Here is a 17,557-nt window from a genome sequence, read left to right as displayed (position 1 = left end):
TCCAGTGACTTCAAGACCCATTATTATCATCGCCATCGAGTATTCAGTCCACAGACTGGTCTGTTTTCTCAAAATGACGCCAAGCTGTACGTTTGTTTGCAGCCCTTTTCATTGCTACGTAGTTTCCCATTCCGGTATCTTCCTGGATTTGCTTGAAATTTGTATATCTTGGCCTGCCTTGAGGTCACCTTCCGTTAATGAATCCTTCCACAATAATTGTCATCAGCTGAGATGGTGTGGCAGCACCCAGATAAATGCCGTTTGCGAAGAGAGATCTCTTCTGATTTACTCTGTGCAGTAGCTCGGTATTTGTCTCGTTTTCTATCCATGAAACTTTAATGACCTTACAGAAACACCACATTTCAAAGGCCTCAATATACTTTATAGGCCTACAACTTTTGTTTATTGTTGATGTGTCTGAGACGTATAATAGAACAGTCCAAAAATACGTGTAAGATCCTTACACGAAGGAGTTTGTTGTTACATATATGCTGTAGTAACACTTCCTCAATTTAGAGGTTGCCTAAAAGACAAACTCCGGGGCTGTACCTTAATTAAGGCCATGGCCGCTTCCTTCCAATTCCTAGGCCTTTCCTATCCCATCGTCGCCATAAGACTTATCTCTGTCGGTACGACGTAAAGCAAAAAAAAAAAAGACAAACTATACCAACTGATACTGTGTAGCTGTACATATAAGTCTATTGAATCTTAAAGCAAATCACCGAAGGTGGTTTCTTAAATTATTGATGATTTCAAAGCAGAAGGTCCAATATCAATACTCAAGGATTTTGGCAGGTGGAATGCCTTTCAAAACTCAACGAATTTTCTAGGTATCGTGCCCCTACTCCAGATTAGCAAGCCCATGACCTCGAACTTTTTTAGCTTGTATTCTTCCTTGTAAAAAGGAACTTTGGGGTCGTATATTTTCCTTTTCTCATGATCAACATCGACAGGTTGACTCGCGGAGGATTCGAAGCGGACTGTTGGATCGATTATATATCCTACATTGTTGTCTGTGTAAGCGATTATATCGATCCTTCGACTGCTTCCATTCTCTGCCAAACCATGGATCTCTTCTTCTTCTGCATAAAAGTGATCTTAGCTTGAGCAATACGGTTCTTTATCTCTGTCATACTCCTCCATCCTCAGTTATTTTCTGGCCGACATAGGTAAACGTTTTGAAAGACTGTTCAGTCTTCAGCCCTAAGGCTGGTTGGATCCTCAACAGCATCACTGAAGAGGCGTACTAGGGAAATGAGGAGTGAGGTAGTTTCCCGTTGCTTTCCTCACCGAGCCAGAAGTTGCTATTACATATCAGTCTGCCAATCCCACTGAAATGCATGCACCAACCGACCCTATGAGCAACGTTTTCACACCATTCATAGCAGGGACTGGCTGCAAAGGAATGGCATTACTAGCATCGCTCATACCTCAGTCAATTTCATATTGTCAAAGCCAAGGATAAGACAGAGACAGATCAATGAAAGTAACAAAATTGCTCTAGCCTATACCAGAAGACATAGTGCACTGTAAACACTAGGTCCTGCCAGGACTTGATATCGTGGACAATTTGAAAGACTAGCATTATTAAAATGTCCTGCAATAGACCACCAGCAAGAACAGTTCCGGGTCATTCGCTAAATAGCATCCGATGACCCCTGGACATGTGTTGTGTTGTGTTGTGTTGTGTTGTGTTGTGTTGTGTTGTGTTGTGTTGTGTTGTGTTGTGTTGTGTTGTGTTGTGTTGTGTTGTGTTGTGTTGTGTTGTGTTGTGTTGTGTTGTGTTGTGTTGTTGAATTACTGTCCAAAGGGAGAGTTACAGAGAAATTCCCGACATCATGAAGGGACACTCGGCCCACGTGAGAACAATAAAATTGAGGAGTTGTTTGAAGGTGAAATAGTGACCGCGGTCTAAGAAGTACAAGAATAACTGTCGAGAGGATTCGCCACGCTGACCGCGCGTCATCTCGTGATCTGCAGACATTCGATCTCAGCAGCAGCCACTTAGTAGGCCAAGGCCCTTGAGGGCTATAGCGCATGGGGGAATATCCGTAACTTCGGAAAATGTAGAATATAAATGTTAGCTCTCTTCAAAATAAAGCTTATAATTTTACGTGACTGTTAGTACCGTGATCACAGCCTCCAGTTTACGTGCAATCCGGATCATAAGGACGTGACTTTCTATTTCAAAAATCCCACATGCACTGGCCGGGATTGGAACCAAGGCCACCTGGGTGAGCAGTGGTGGTGGTGATTATTATTTTAAGAGTAAGTACAACTAGGCAACCATCCTCTATTAAAACTAATCGGAGAAAAAGATTGAAAGGCTCCGCCACTTCGAAAAATGAAGGTATCGGCCAAAGAAAGACAAGGGCCACGAAATGTGTGAAGATGTAAAGCTCCCTATTCCTCGACACTTAATACTGGCGGGGTCGAAAAAGAACAAGAGTTGACCAGGGGAGGTCGGATAGGATAGATGAAAGTAAGGAGACTGGCACAAGTATGTGGAATCATTTTCAGGGCTCAGATAAGGACCCCGTGCCCGCCAACCCACGCTTCTAAGTTAAAAAGCCTGTGGGGTCCCTTTTAGTCGCCTCTCACGGTAGGCAGGGGATACCGTGGGTGTTATTCTACCATCCCCTCCGACAGGGGTACCTGAGTGAGAAACCAGTGACTATGCCACTCGACTACCACGCCCTTAGTTCTTTCTTTGACGTTGTTTGTCCCCAATAATTTTCCTGTTGCTCATTTCTTTAGTAGACGTAACGAATCCCAGGACCATATGCCTCTCCAGTACTGTTTAACTCGTCTCTAATTTACTCAATCCCTTAACACTGAATCGTGACGAAATAATTGTAAACAAAACCAATTATTGGCTAAAATCATTATTGTCTTCGTGGACTTTTCCAGAGTCTACTGTAAACAACATATAAAAAGAAGCTTACCCGTGTTTCTGGTAGCAACTCCTCTCTGAAGCCATATGATGCTAGCCCACAACTTAAGGTGGATTATCATTTTTACCCTGCACGGAGAATCTTACAAGAAGGGAGCTAAGAATTTGTTCTTCATTTTAAAACCTGACGTTTTGTTACCACACAATAAGCAGTGTGCCGTTCGGTGCCAGCCTATCTTGTGATTAGCTGCGAACAATGAAAAGCCATTTCATCTCGCAGAAGGACGTCTAATAACAAAGGCCTCCGGTTGAGTTCTGAGTTGGGAAATAAGTAATGAACCAGGAATATGAAATTATTTTAAATTGACGTTATTTCCGTCTTCATTTCCACCAACATATGCAAAATTATAAGGAAACATATGCAAAGAATCTCACGAATATTGCCTAATAGCGAATTATTGTCAGTTCTTCTTCAGAAATCGTCGTCGTGAAATATTCAGTCTTACGACTGGTTTGTCACTGTTGAGAAACATCCCCATTTGGCTAAGTCTTGAGCGCGGATTTGGCCTCTTCAGAGCTTCGAAGTCTTGTGTTTTCAAGGAATGTCTTCCTGAAGGTTTTTGCTAGTCTTCCTCGGGAACGTTTGCTTGGTATTTTATTTTCAATTACTTCAGTCATCAAACAGGAATCCCGAAGCTCTGAACTTTGCCGCTTCATACTTAAGTAATTGTACAATCGTCCGATGTGTAGGGCATGAGGCACAGTTATATGCAACAAAGAAATATATCGGAAATTTTCAGGGTTTTCACTAAAAATATACCTCTATAAAAGTTTCGTCGCCGGGCTGCATGTCTCGAGACGGTTGAGGTGCTGGCCTTCTGACCTCAGGATCGATCCTGGCTCAGCCGATGGTATTTGATGTGCTCAAATATGTCAGCCTCGTGTCGGTATATTTACTGGCACGTAAAAGAACTCCTGCGGGACTAAATTCCGGCACCTGGGCGTCTCTCAAAACGTGAAAAAGTAGTTAGTGGGACGTAAAGCCATTATTATTATTATTATTATTATTATTATTATTATTATTATTATTATTATTATTATTATTATTATTATTATTAAGAGGTTTGTCACATTATGTACCTGGCCTTGCACAAATTTGTATGCGCACTAGATCTGGCATCAGCGCATTTAACCTGTAGGCTACTGTCTTTTAAGGCGGAGACGCACTATAGATACAATAATTGATAATTGTGTCTGATTTATGATCAGTTGTTTGTACATAAAATACAACGAGAGCCCGAATATTCTCGTAATTAGAGATAATATCTCCCAGAATTAATTCTGAAGCTGATACCAAAGATTTGCTTGACTTACGGCTTGATTGGTCGAACATCTTGACAACCTCGCTGTCTTGAAGGCGATGGATTAAGTACCTAGCGAAAACACAAAACTAATTAACTCATATAACTCGTAAATGGAACTATTTTGCGCATTAACAGGTTTACTATAAACTAAAACTTGACTCCAGATGGATCTGATGAGAACAGAAATGGTTATTTTTCTCTCTGCGAACCTACTGACGGCTGTACACGAATTGGTTGCCGGTTTTACCGGAGGTATACTCGAATTGATTGGTTCTCAAATCGATGAGATGGTTCCATCTTCACATGAGGAATGGACGAATTGGTTCCAAATTCTACGAGTACGTTCTGGGTCACCCCCCGAAGGTATACTTGAAATGGTTCTAAAATCTATAAGTTGGATCCCGTCTCTTTCTTAATGTGATCTCGAATTTGTTCCTGAATCTATGAATAGATTCCCGTCCTCTCCCAAATGAAAATGAAAACCTACAACCTGTTTTCCAGTCATTGACCGGGTCGGGGATGTGATGAATGAAACATATATAGGCTGTTATTACAATGGGATCGCCACTCCCAAGGTGATTTATTAATGAGTGATAAATGTTATGAAATTATAATGGAGAGTGTTGCTGGAATGAAAGATGACAGGGAAAACCGGAGTACCCGGAGAAAAACCTGTCCCGCCTCCGATTTGTCCAGCACAAATCTCACATGGAGTCACCGGGATTTGAACCACGGTATCCAGCGGTGAGAGGCCGACGCGCTGCCGTCTGAGCCGCGGAGGCTCCCTCTCCCAAATGTGTACTCGAATTGGTTCCTAAATGTATGAGTATATTCCTGCCCCTTTTTCGAAGGTGTTCAAATTTACTCCAAAATCTGTGAGTAGGTTCCAGTTCTTTTCCGAAGATATACTCGAAATGGTTCTCAAACCTTTGAGTTGGATCCTGAATTCTTTCGAAGATATACTGAAATTAGGTCCCTAATCCGTGAATCGGTATATTCGAATTGGTTCTTGAACATTTCCGATGATATTCGACTTGGAGCAGGTCATTTGGAAGCAAAATACGTCGCTGGGATGTTGCGTGGGTGTTAGGAAAAGTGAATGCACGGAGTTTGTATAATGTATGTGAGAGAACAACTCCTACCATAAACACATTCTAATGTGTCGGAATTGAAGGCGGGTCTTCCTGTCTTGCTGCCCAGGCATACCATGGAGCTCGTTTCAGACGGATGAAATTAATATCTATGGTAAACCGGGTGTCCGAATATGGATCCAGTAAGCGAGCAGTTTGTACACATCCATCACTTACGAACGATGGCAGTATTGGTTTCACTAGCTTTATCTGTGGCAATCAGCAGGGAACAGAACATGAGGTTCGTCCTTTTCAGACCACTCCCGTGGTAAACAACCTAATTATAAGTCACGGCTGGGGAGTAATTAATTTGTAAGCGTTAATTAATCTGGCTGTAAAACACAAGGAGGTAGCATGCACGTGGCAGTAACTCTATCAGCGTTCAGATGATGGATATTAAACTTCACCGCCACTGGTGCCCTCAACAATGAAGCTGGAGTTGAGGAGGGCGAGCAAATTTCAATTTAAGAGACCTCAGATAGAATAATGCGCTGTTGTACGATACAGTAATGCCCAACACCGCGAGAACTCCAGAATTCATCTCGACGGAACATGGACTTCGAATTATATTTATTTTGACTATTTAGGGAATGACTGCAAAATTATACAAGTAATGATAAAGTGAAAAAATATAAAACATACATAATGCATTAGGTATTTGATTTGGTTATGTCACAATCTGGCTGTTCAGAGAACCAAACTTTCAGCACACGAATACAACATTTTGTCGATCTAATTTAATTATAGGATGACCCAGTTAGTACACATGTATACACACAATTACACTCAACTATGAATGAGCACCACACCTTACTAACTGCTGTCAGTTTACAAGTCTCTCACAGCAGGACTCCAGCTGGATAGTCTTTACCTGGAAGGGGCTATAATCCTTACTGACAGGTTTCACCTTTCACTTTCTCTCCGTACAGTTGGTCACTTCACACACAACAGCTGCATACAGACAGGTTTGAACACAGGGTTGGTGACCACCGCAGCACACGACGACTCTTCGCCACTCACACAGTCAATACAGTCAGATCACCTGGCCGCTCCATATAGTGAACTACTCAACAGTCGAGCGTTTCTTCTGAAGACGCGGAGCAAAGTTCTCTGCGAAACGTAAAGAGTTTCAACTTGTTTTCTTGGCACGGCATAAGCCCAAAGGCGTATATCATGTCTACAAATACGGACCGTGAAAGCATCAGTGTTGAAAGATTTGTTTATACATTATGAATTTGCTGGCAACACCAATAGAATAACCACCAACCACCACTGACAGTACGATAAAACACTACAGTGGAACCTCGATATTTCGAATCACCTCGGGAGCTTATCGGAATTTCGGGATATAGAGAATGCCGCTTTTGAGCATGTATAGCACATAATTGAATCATATGTGTTTCCGGGCTTATACTGAATTCATTATTTTTAAGAGTATTTAAAAATATACAAACAAACTCTGTTGTACGGCATCGCTTTATAACCCTTATTACAGTAAGTTTTTAGAAGACAGGATACAGTACATATAGTAGTGAAACAAGAAACATACCTCCGTTAACACCTGTGGAAAAATCCGTTAGTCTCTTCTGTTTGTTACTGTTAACCTTTCTTCCCTTCACGTTGAAACTACTCGCCAATACCACGCAGCCGAGATTTGGAAATGGAGCCTGTCATCCGCTACTTCGGGGGTTGCTTTCGTACGTGACCGGTAATTCACACCCGAGAAACAGCGAGGCTTCGCCGACTTTCCGATCACTAGAAATTTTAGTTTTTCGGTTCCCGTCATATTAGCTTCCAGCATCACTGTAACCCTTTCTTTACTTGTTAGTTGTTCCTCACAAACCACAAATGCCGTATTGCACAGAATTCGAGTTACAGAGTACTTTTTGCTTCAAGGGAGGAAATCTTTGCATCGAGAAATCGAGAACGTCATGTAACCAAATACAGTAGAGGCAATACGCAACACTTCCGGATTTAGCCTTGTTAAAATGGGAGACAAGTCGCAAATGGCGCTCGTAGTGGCATGACCTGGAAATTCAAATATCAATGGAAATGTGTATACGGAAATGGATAAATAAATTACGTCTAGAAAGAAAGTGTTACTAAGATATTAACTTCAAAGTTGCTAAAGCAATTCTGGATAAATGAATGAAGAATTATTTAACATGTTATTATTTGAAGACTGAAATTAGACATTTAATCAAGTTATGAAATGGACTGCTGTGAAAGGGCTTGATCTTTCATTTATGCATTACTTTTTTAGCTTTAGAATTCCTGCCTGAACGTTCACGACTAAATTTTTCTTTTTCTTCATTTAAAAGCATTATATATTATCATTATATTAAAACACTTGTCAACAAAAATATCGGCACATTCCTTACACACATGATTCAACGAATTTACATTTAAGAGCTGGACAATTTTCCTTTTAACCTGAAGCCTACTAACAGAAAGAAAATATATAAATTTAGCCTCAAAAACATTCAAACTTTCCCTATAAGCAATACTTGCCACAATGCCATTACATTAGGTTAAAGCAAATTTGCATCATCATATTGTTTCAACAAAATATGTACATTTCTTAAATCACCCATATTTTCTTCAGTGCTTGACAACGCATTACGACATTCCAAATGGGGTAACTTGCAACACAACCAGCCACACTCATATGTATATGTATTTTCCTGAATTTAACCAAACCCACAGATCGTACCTACAACAACTCATCGGTATTGAAGGTTAATTGCTGCACTATAAAATATCCGTATCATATTTTAAGCCAGCACGAGCACGTCAGAAGATTATGAAGTACTATAAAAACCTCTTTGTCACTGGAAGAATATATATATTACTTTACATTTTCTTGTCACGAGGGAAACCGAAGAAAGACCGCGCATTTGATTTTTCACAGTTACTGCAGCCAAACACAGCACATATCTTTCCCCTCATGTTGTGAAGAGATATCAAGGAATGACACACGCTACTGTTTAATTATGTCAACTCACTGAAAACGCATAAATAACACCAAAAACTTCACACACAAATACACGTGCTCTTATGACAGAATCATTAGTTCTCAGGTCAATCCGCTAGAGAGAGTTCTAATAGCTGTCCCTCGATATCTCGCTGAGTGTCGCGTAATGTCTCTACTGTATTTGGTGTAATCGAATTGCGAGTAATAGAGAAATACACGTGAAGAATAGGACAAACCGCCGGGAAATTTAAGTTACTTTGAGATACTGAAAATTCGAGTAATGGAGGTTCGAGATATCGAGGTTCGACTGTATTAGGTACAGCCCAAATAGAACAAAGATCCTTGCGTGGTTCAGTTTGTGCAGAAAGGACTCCGCCTCTTCCAGTTCCTTTGGTAAAGTACGTGTGAGTCATAGCATGTTAGCTGCAGAGCCGGTCCCGCCTTGTTTGGGCAACAGGTGGTCTGTCAACACGCGAGCTTTACAGGAGAGATAATATCGAGATCTTGCCTCCAGATTGAGTGTGCGCAAGACTGTCAAAATGACAAGCTGAGCAGCTGATCACTTTGCAGTCTGGGTGGTAAATAAGTTTTTATCATAGTCCGGCTACTCTGCTGAATGCCCAGCTTAGTGGGCTTCGGTTCAGAGTGCCCCGGGTTTGATTCCCGGTCGGGCCGAGGATTTTAACCGCGTCTCGTTAATTTCTCAAGCTCAGACTCTGCGTATTTGTGTTTAACTTAAAAATACTCGTCATCATTGATGCACAACACATTACACTACTAATCAGCATAAAATACGCAATAGTGAACCTACATCCTTTCACATAGAGTTGGGCAGGGCTGAGTGGCTCAGACGGTAGAGCGCTGGCCTTCTGAGTTCAAGTTAGCAGGTTCGATCCTGGCTCATTCCGGTAGTATTTGAAGGAGCTCAGATACGTCAGCCTCGTCGGTAGATTTACTGGCACGTAAAAGAACTCCTGCGGAACAAAATTCTGGCATCTCGGCGTCACCGAAATCCGAAAAAGTAGTATGTGGGACGTAAAGCCATTATTTATTATTATTATTATTATTATTTCTATTATTATTATTACATAGGATTGGTGTCAGGAAAGGCATCCCGCCGTAAAACTGTATTTAATCCGCATTAATGCCGGGCTGAGCAGCTTGACGGTGGAGCGCTGGCCTTCTGAGCCCAACTTGGTAGATTCAATCCTGGCTCAGTGCGGTGGTATTTAAAGGTGCTTAAATACGCCAGCCTGGTGTCGGTAGATTTACTGGCACGTAAAAGAACTCCTGCAGGACGAAACTCTGGCACCTCGTCGTCTCTGAAAACCATAAAAGTAGTCAATAGGCCTTTAAAACAATAACAATACACATCAATACTGAGCGAGATACATTAATTGGGAAAAGATTAGGAAGAAGAAGAATATCGAATTTTACAAGGGTGATCAAATATAAACGGGATTTTATTTTTTATTTAAATTTATTTATTGAAAAACACAAGGCAATTACATTTTATTTTTCCACATAGTTTCCTGCTTTGGAAATGCATTTGTCCCAGCGTTTGGACAGCTTTTTGATACCCTCATCGTAAAAAGAACTGGGTCGTGTCACCAGCCAGTTGCGCACGAAGTCTTCCACACTTTCGTCATCTTCAAATCGTTGCCCTCCTAGAGCTTCTTTAAGCGGTCTGAACAATGGACACCGCAGGGCGATAAGTCCGGGCTGTAAGGAGGATGATCAAGTGTAGTCCAGTGCATTTCCTGTAGCTTGGAGATAGATAGAGCAGCAGTATGGGGCCGCGCATTGTCGTGGAGGAGGATGACCTGTCGAATCGGTTGGTCTCTTCTTTTGCGGCGATATGCAACCCTCGCCTTGTTCAACAGCTCGCATTAGTAAGCAGCATTGATTGTGCGTCACTCATGCAAAAAATCAGTCAGCAACATGCCTCACCGATCGATAAAAACGGTTGCAAGAACCTTGCCAGCTGACTGTCGAGTCTTGGCTTTCACTGGTGCTGCCTCCCTTTTCCTCCGCCACACCTTGCTGGCTTCTTTGGATTTGGGAGTGTAGTGGTGGACCCATGTTTCGTCGCAGGTGAGGATCCGACTCAAAAATGCATCACCTTCCGCAAACCTTGTTGTAAGCTTCTGACAGACCTCCAAACGTCTCAACTTCAGATTTTTGGTCAAAGGGTGAGGTATCCATCTGGAACACACTTTACGTAACTGGAGGTCATTTGTGATTATTGCTTGACAGCTCCCATAACTGATTCCGTCTTGTTCTGCAATTTCTGAAACTCTCTCCAGTCAATCGTCGTCAATAATGTATTTAACCGCACGAATGTTTTCGTCTGTAATGCTGGTCCGAGAACGGCGATCGTGTTGTTGATTTTCCACACGTTCTCGTCTTTCCTTGAACGTTTTATGCCAGGCAAACACACGCGTCCTTGACAATGTTTGATTACCGAACTGTGCAGTCAATCTCTGGCAAATTTCTGCCGCTGTAATTTCTTAACGAGCAAGAAATTTTATAATTATGCGTTCCGCAGTGGAGGGATGCACCTGTTGCTCCGACATCTGAGCGTTACTGACGAAACGGTGGGAAATATCGAACAGCACGTTCTCCCCACTCCTAACGGTCCCGCCTAAGCATAGCAGAAGCGCGGGACCAGTACTACCAACCGTTGATGTTCAGGAACAAATATCCCGTTTATATTTGATCGACCTTCGTATGGATAGTCGCTCAGTAGAATGGGCGCATGGTATTATCTGTTCCTCGCATTGCGTATTTTATTAGACTTAATTTTAATTATTATCAAAATATAATTGGCCTCCCATGTAGATATAAATCTCGTGGAAGAATATCCACAACAAACATTATATCTATAAGTTCAGTTGTACCGGGTGAGTTGGCCGTGCGGTTAGGGGCGCGCAGCTGTGAGCTTGCATCCGGGAGATGGTGGGTTCGAACCCCACTGTCGGCAATCCTGAAGATGGTTTTCCGTGGTTTCCCATTTTCACACCAGGCAAATGCTGGGGCTGTACCTTAATTAAGGCCACGGCCGCTTCCTTCCCACTCCTAGGCCTTTCCCATCCCATCGTCACCATAAGACCTATCTGGGTCGGTGTGACGTAAAACAAAATTGTAAAATAAGTTTCAGTTGTTCCCAAGAAAAGTATATCTGCGAGGAACTTATGCAATACCATGCAAGCATACACCAGAAGAAAAACATGTCTTCAAGTACATCTTATAAGACCTAACTCAAAAGCGCTCCCGTGCGAAGCCAGGATGGGTCGTCAGTACTTTATATTCTCTCGCTTTCAGAATAACGCAAGCATTATGTGAACTTCCTATGGCCATAGCTATTATAAGCGGCGGAAGCTCATAAGAACGTCTTGATACCTATAAAACTCGTCACATCCGGCTCAGAGGAAGGGAACTCCACACGTGAGCTCCTGCTAGCGTGAGAGAATGAAAGGAGAAAGTTTTAAAGACGTCTTAAAGTATTATGTATTCATTTGAATCACATCAGCTCTGCGACAGTTACGCCACCGCACTCAGTTTTTAAAGAATGTGTGGTTTAGATATATGAAAGCCTGATCTGCTCCGAGATAAATGCGAGCGGCCCAGCTGTGTTAAAAAGCACAATCATATGTTAAGTTACCGGTATGGTCTTCTATTGCAAAAGAAAAAAAGGTCCCAGTGTTTCTTTTTTCACCTCCCACTTTCAAGGACAACACAGCAATTGTTATAATACTTTTAATTTAAAGCTGTTACGTTTTCCTTAGAAATATTTTCCAGTGCAGTCTAGTTGCAGGGGCGTAGCCAGGGTGGGTAAGGGGGTGGTTACTGGGAGTCAGAACGCCCCCCCCTCCCCCCATGGAAATTTTACTAAAATAAAATAAATAGAAACTGAAAATAAACCATAAAGTAAATAAACATTCAGAGACATCATTGTAGAACCAACAGATCTGTGTTGAATCTATTGTTTGAAAGTTGGATTTTAGATTGTAAACTGAACATATCAATCAATCACTACTGATCTGCATTCTCTCCGTCTTTATCTTCATATTGTAATCTTTCCTACTTTTAAAGACACCACTCAAACTTATTCGTCTACTAATGTCATTTCACGCCATCTCTTCGCTGACAGCTCGGAGCATACCACTTAGTCGAGCAGCTCGTCTCCTTTCTCCCAAGTCTTCCCAGCCCGAACTTTGCAACATTTTTGTAACGCTACTCTTTCGTCGGAAATCACCCAGAACAAATCGAGCTGCTTTTCTTTGGATTTTTTTCCAGTTCTTGAATCAAGTAATACTGGTGAGGGTCCCATACATTGGAACCATACTCTAGTTGGGGTCTTACCAGAGACTTATATGCTCTCTCCTTTACATCTTTACTACAACCCCTAAATACCCTCATAAACATGTGCAGAGATGTGTACCCTTTATTTACAATCATATTTATGTGATTACCCCCAAAGAAGGTCTTTCCTTATATTAACACCTAGGCCTAGGTACTTACAATGATCACCTAAAGAAACTTTCATCCCATCAATGCAGTAATTAAAATTGAGAGGACTTTTCCTATTTGTGAAAATTACAACCTGACTTTTAACCCCGTTTATCATCACACCATTGCCTGCTGTCCATCTCACAACATTATCGAGGCCATTTTGCAGTTGCTCACAATCTTGTAACTTATTTATTACTCTGTACAGAATAACATCATCTGCAAAAAGCCTTATCTCTGATTCCACTTCTTTACACATATCATTGATGTATATAAGAAAACATTAAGGTCCAATAATACTCCCTTGAGGAATTCCCCTCTAAATTATTACAGGGACAGACAGATAAAGCTTCACCTACTCTAATTCTCCGAGTTCTATTTTCTCGAAATATAGCCACCCATTCAGTCACTCTTTTTTCTAGTTCAATTGCACTCATTTTTGACATTAGTCTTAGACAGGTCAATCGCGATACAGTCCATATGATCTCCTGAATCCAGGATATCTGCTATATCTTGCTGGAATCCTACAAGTTGAGCTTCAGTGGAATAACCTTTCCTAACCAAACTGCCTTCTATCAGACCAGTTATTCATTTCGCAAACATGTCTAATATAATTAGAAAGAATGCTTTCCTAAATCTTACATGCAATGCCTGTCAAACTGATTTGCCTGTAATTTTCCATTTAATGTCTATCACCCTTTCCTTTATACATTCGCTGTAAAACTGTTGACCTTGATCGTATTGTTCTTTTACTACATTTTAACGTAAGATTTTGTGGTGCATTGCAATCTGAATAATAAAACAATTCACTTGTAGCAGTCTCCTTATAAGGACAAGTCATGCATGCGCGCACCACACACGCTCAAGCACCTTCATTATGTTCTATCATCACTATTTATTTATTTATTTATTTATTTATTTATTTATTCATTCATTGTTCAACAGGTATTTCTGCCCACTTACATAACATTTCAATTTCTTATTTCTAATGTTATAAATAATTTACAATAAAAATTAAATATGATACGTATGGACTATGAACTATGGACGGTGGTGTGTGTTTCAATTTATTATTTTAATTTCTCCTTAAATATACATTGTTAATCTAAATTAATCTAAGGACTAAACTATTCATGGTACACACGTATGCTACTCTATTTAACATATGTCTTCTATCTGTGTGAGTTCCCCTCTGACTGACCTTAAGAAGACACTCTCCTCGTGAAATATGTCCGTGTTTGGCATTTTATTAACTGACATATACTGTTTAATGGTAAATTCATATGGTGATTTGTGTTTGACCTTTTAATAAAGGAAGTTAAATTAGTTCTATTACTTCCAAACGTTGCATACCGGTTTATTTGGTAGAGTAACTCTCGGTTATCTGTTTTACCTTTGAGAATTCTATGTACCTAGGTATTTTACACTCGTTAATGTTCTCCTAGTATGCAACTTATCTATCCCAAAAATTTGTTACTGAGTCACTATATTCCACATATTTTGTACTAGTTTTGAAGATACGGAAATACAGATATCTTAGAAATTTAGCTTGAACATTTTCTATTTCTTTTATACGTTTATTACGTGATGGATTCCAGACTATAGGTGCATATTCTATTACTGTTCTAACTAGTGAATTATATACTTGTATAATAGCTTTGATATTTTTGAATTGGTTTGTGTTTCTTATTATAAATCCAAGGTTCCTGTAGGCCTTATTTACGGCGTTATTTATGTGTGTTGAACTGAAGTTTACTATCAAATATCAATCAAATCAATATCATAACTCTTTGTTTATTTCGTTGATGCTGTTGGTGTATGATTTGACGTACCAATGAATTGAATACTGTGCGACTGTGTCAAGCTACGCTTCTGTCTAGTGGGATGGTAAATACCTTCCACTGCTCAGTTGATCTGCCACCGTTAATGTTGGTCAACATGTTAATATGATACTCAGTTCTCTCCTGAGGTTGTCAATCCGGAGGTTGGTTGGCATCATTTCTGCAAGAGTCCCGGTCTTGTACCAATCTCTTAAGCTCCACGTAGGATTGGCAGTCCAGCTCCTTCATTAGTTGTCCGATCTAGTTTAGTCTAGGCTTGACTAGATAATTGCTTCCCTTCATAGAATCCTCCAAGATCGTGGCCGGTGGACTTCCATGCCTGACTATGTGTCCAGTCCAAATGTTCCTTCTTTTCACGCTTGACAGAGTCACACAGTATTCAGTTCATTGGTACGTAAAATCATACACCAACAGCATCAACGAAATGTCCGACTCGTTGGCTGAACGGTCAGCGTACTGGCCTTCAGTTGAGAGGGTCCCGGGTTCGATTCCCGGCCGGGTCGGGGATTTTAACCTTAATTGGTTAATTCCTACGGCACGGGGGCTGGGTGTATGTGCTGTCTTCATCATCATTTCATCCTCATCACGACGCGCAGGTCGCTTACGGGAGTCAAATAGAAAGACCTGCACCTGGCGAGCCGAACCCGTCCTGGGATATCCCGGCACTAAAAGCCATACGACATTTCATTTCATCAACGAAATAAACAAAGAGTTTTGCTTTAAAGTACTCTGCAAGCAGAAAATCTCCAACCACCCTAGATGAAAGACACATTGAAAGGGTGTCAACGATGCAGGCTAACACAAAAATGGTAATCGGATGTAGCCAGAATCGGCATTACACGAAATGTGCTTCTGAAGTGCAACCATGAGCGATGGTGGCGATTATGGTTTTAAGAGGCAGTACAGCTAAGCAGCCATACTCTATATACACTGACTGACAGAGCAAATGCAACACCAAGAAGGAGTGGTTCGAAAGGGATGAAAGTTGGGGAAAAAACAGAGACGGCACGGACGAATAATTGATGTTTATTTCAAACCGATATGCAGGTTACACAATGCGCACGGCATCGACTCAGTAGGATGTAGGATCACCGCGAGCGGCGATGCACGCAGAAACACGTCGAGGTACAGAGTCAATAAGAGTGCGGATGGTGTCCTGAGGGATGGTTCTCCATTCTCTGTCAACCATTTGCCACAGTTGGTCGTCCGTACGAGGCTGGGGCAGAGTTTGCAAACGGCGTCCAATGAGATCCCACACGTGTTCGATTGGTGAGAGATCCGGAGAGTACGCTGGCCACGGAAGCATCTGTACACCTCGTAGAGCCTGTTGGGAGATGCGAGCAGTGTGTGGGCGGGCATTATCCTGCTGAAACAGAGCATTGGGCAGCCCCTGAAGGTACGGGAGTGCCACCGGCCGCAGCACATGCTGCACGTAGCGGTGGGCATTTAACGTGCCTTGAATACGCACTAGAGGTGACGTGGAATCATACACAATAGCGCCCCAAACCATGATGCCGCGTTGTCTAGCTGTAGGGCGCTCCACAGTTACTGCCGGATTTGACCTTTCTCCACGCCGACGCCACACTCGTCTGCGGTGACTATCACTGACAGAACAGAAGCGTGACTCATCGGAGAACACGACGTTCCGCCATTCCCTCATCCAAGTCGCTCTAGCCCGGCACCACGTCTATGCTGTGGAGTCAATGGTAGTCTTCTGAGCGGACGCCGGGAGTGCAGGCCTCCTTCAACCAATCGACGGGAAATTGTTCTGGTCGATATTGGAACAGCCAGGGTGTCTTGCACATGCTGAAGAATGGCGGTTGACGTGGCGTGCGGGGCTGCCACCGCTTGGCGTCGGATGCGCTGATCCTCGCGTGCTGACGTCACTCGGGCTGCGCCTGGACCCCTCGCACGTGCCACATGTCCCTGCGCCAACCATCTTCGCCACAGGTGCTGCACCGTGGACACATCTCTATGGGTATCGGCTGCGATTTGACGAAGCGACCAACCTGCCCTTCTCAGCCCGATCACCATACCCCTCGTAAAGTCGTCTGTCTGCTGGAAATGCCTCCGTTGACGGCGGCCTGGCATTCTTAGCTATACACGTGTCCTGTGGCACACGACAACACGTTCTACAATGACTGTCGGCTGAGAAATCACGGTACGAAGTGGGCCATTCGCCAACGCCGTGTCCCATTTATAGTTCGCTACGTGCGCAGCACAGCGGCGCATTTCACATCATGAGCATACCTCAGTGACGTCAGTCTACCCTGCAATTGGCATAACGTTCTGACCACTCCTTCTTGGTGTTGCATTTGCTCTGTCAGTCAGTGTAACTCTAATCAGAGAGAAAGTCAAAGGATTTTTAGGAAGGGTGGACATGCCTCCCCAGAAGACAGAATATAACTGTAAATAGTTTCAAATGTCTGGGTGTAACTCTACAAACGACAATGAACTCGTTCCGTATCTATATTATACAGAGCTTGCATCCGGGAGATAGTAGGTTCGAATCCCACTATCGGCAGCCCTGAAAATGGTTTTCCGTGGTTTCCCATTTTCACACCAGGCAAATGCTGGGGCTGTACCTTAATTAAGGCCACGGCCGCTTCCTTCCAACTCCTAGGCCTTTCCCATCCCATCGTCGCCATAAGACCTATCTGTGTCGGTGCGACGTAAAGCCCCTAGCAAAAATATATATATATATATTATACAGTGAGCGACAGCAGCCACAAAGGCTATATTTGATATCAGAGCCATTACAAGACTATCCCTGAAATCTGCCATGACCCTCTTCGGCGCCAAAATCGTCCCACTATTTACGTATGGCACTGAAGTAATTTGGA

At 42.3% G+C, this 17,557-nt stretch overlaps 1 protein-coding gene across 1 annotated transcript in view; it reads left to right on the top strand.

Moving 5' to 3' along the window:
* LOC136863136 (EGFR adapter protein) overlaps window positions 1–17,557 on the top strand; it is a 376,221-nt gene that overhangs the window by 341,776 nt on the left and 16,888 nt on the right. The gene's annotated exons all lie outside the window — the stretch shown is intronic.

Source organism: Anabrus simplex, chromosome 1 (assembly GCF_040414725.1).
Source record: "Anabrus simplex isolate iqAnaSimp1 chromosome 1, ASM4041472v1, whole genome shotgun sequence".
Taxonomy (NCBI): Eukaryota; Metazoa; Arthropoda; class Insecta; order Orthoptera; family Tettigoniidae; genus Anabrus; species Anabrus simplex.
This window is presented reverse-complemented; position numbering and strand designations above follow the sequence as displayed.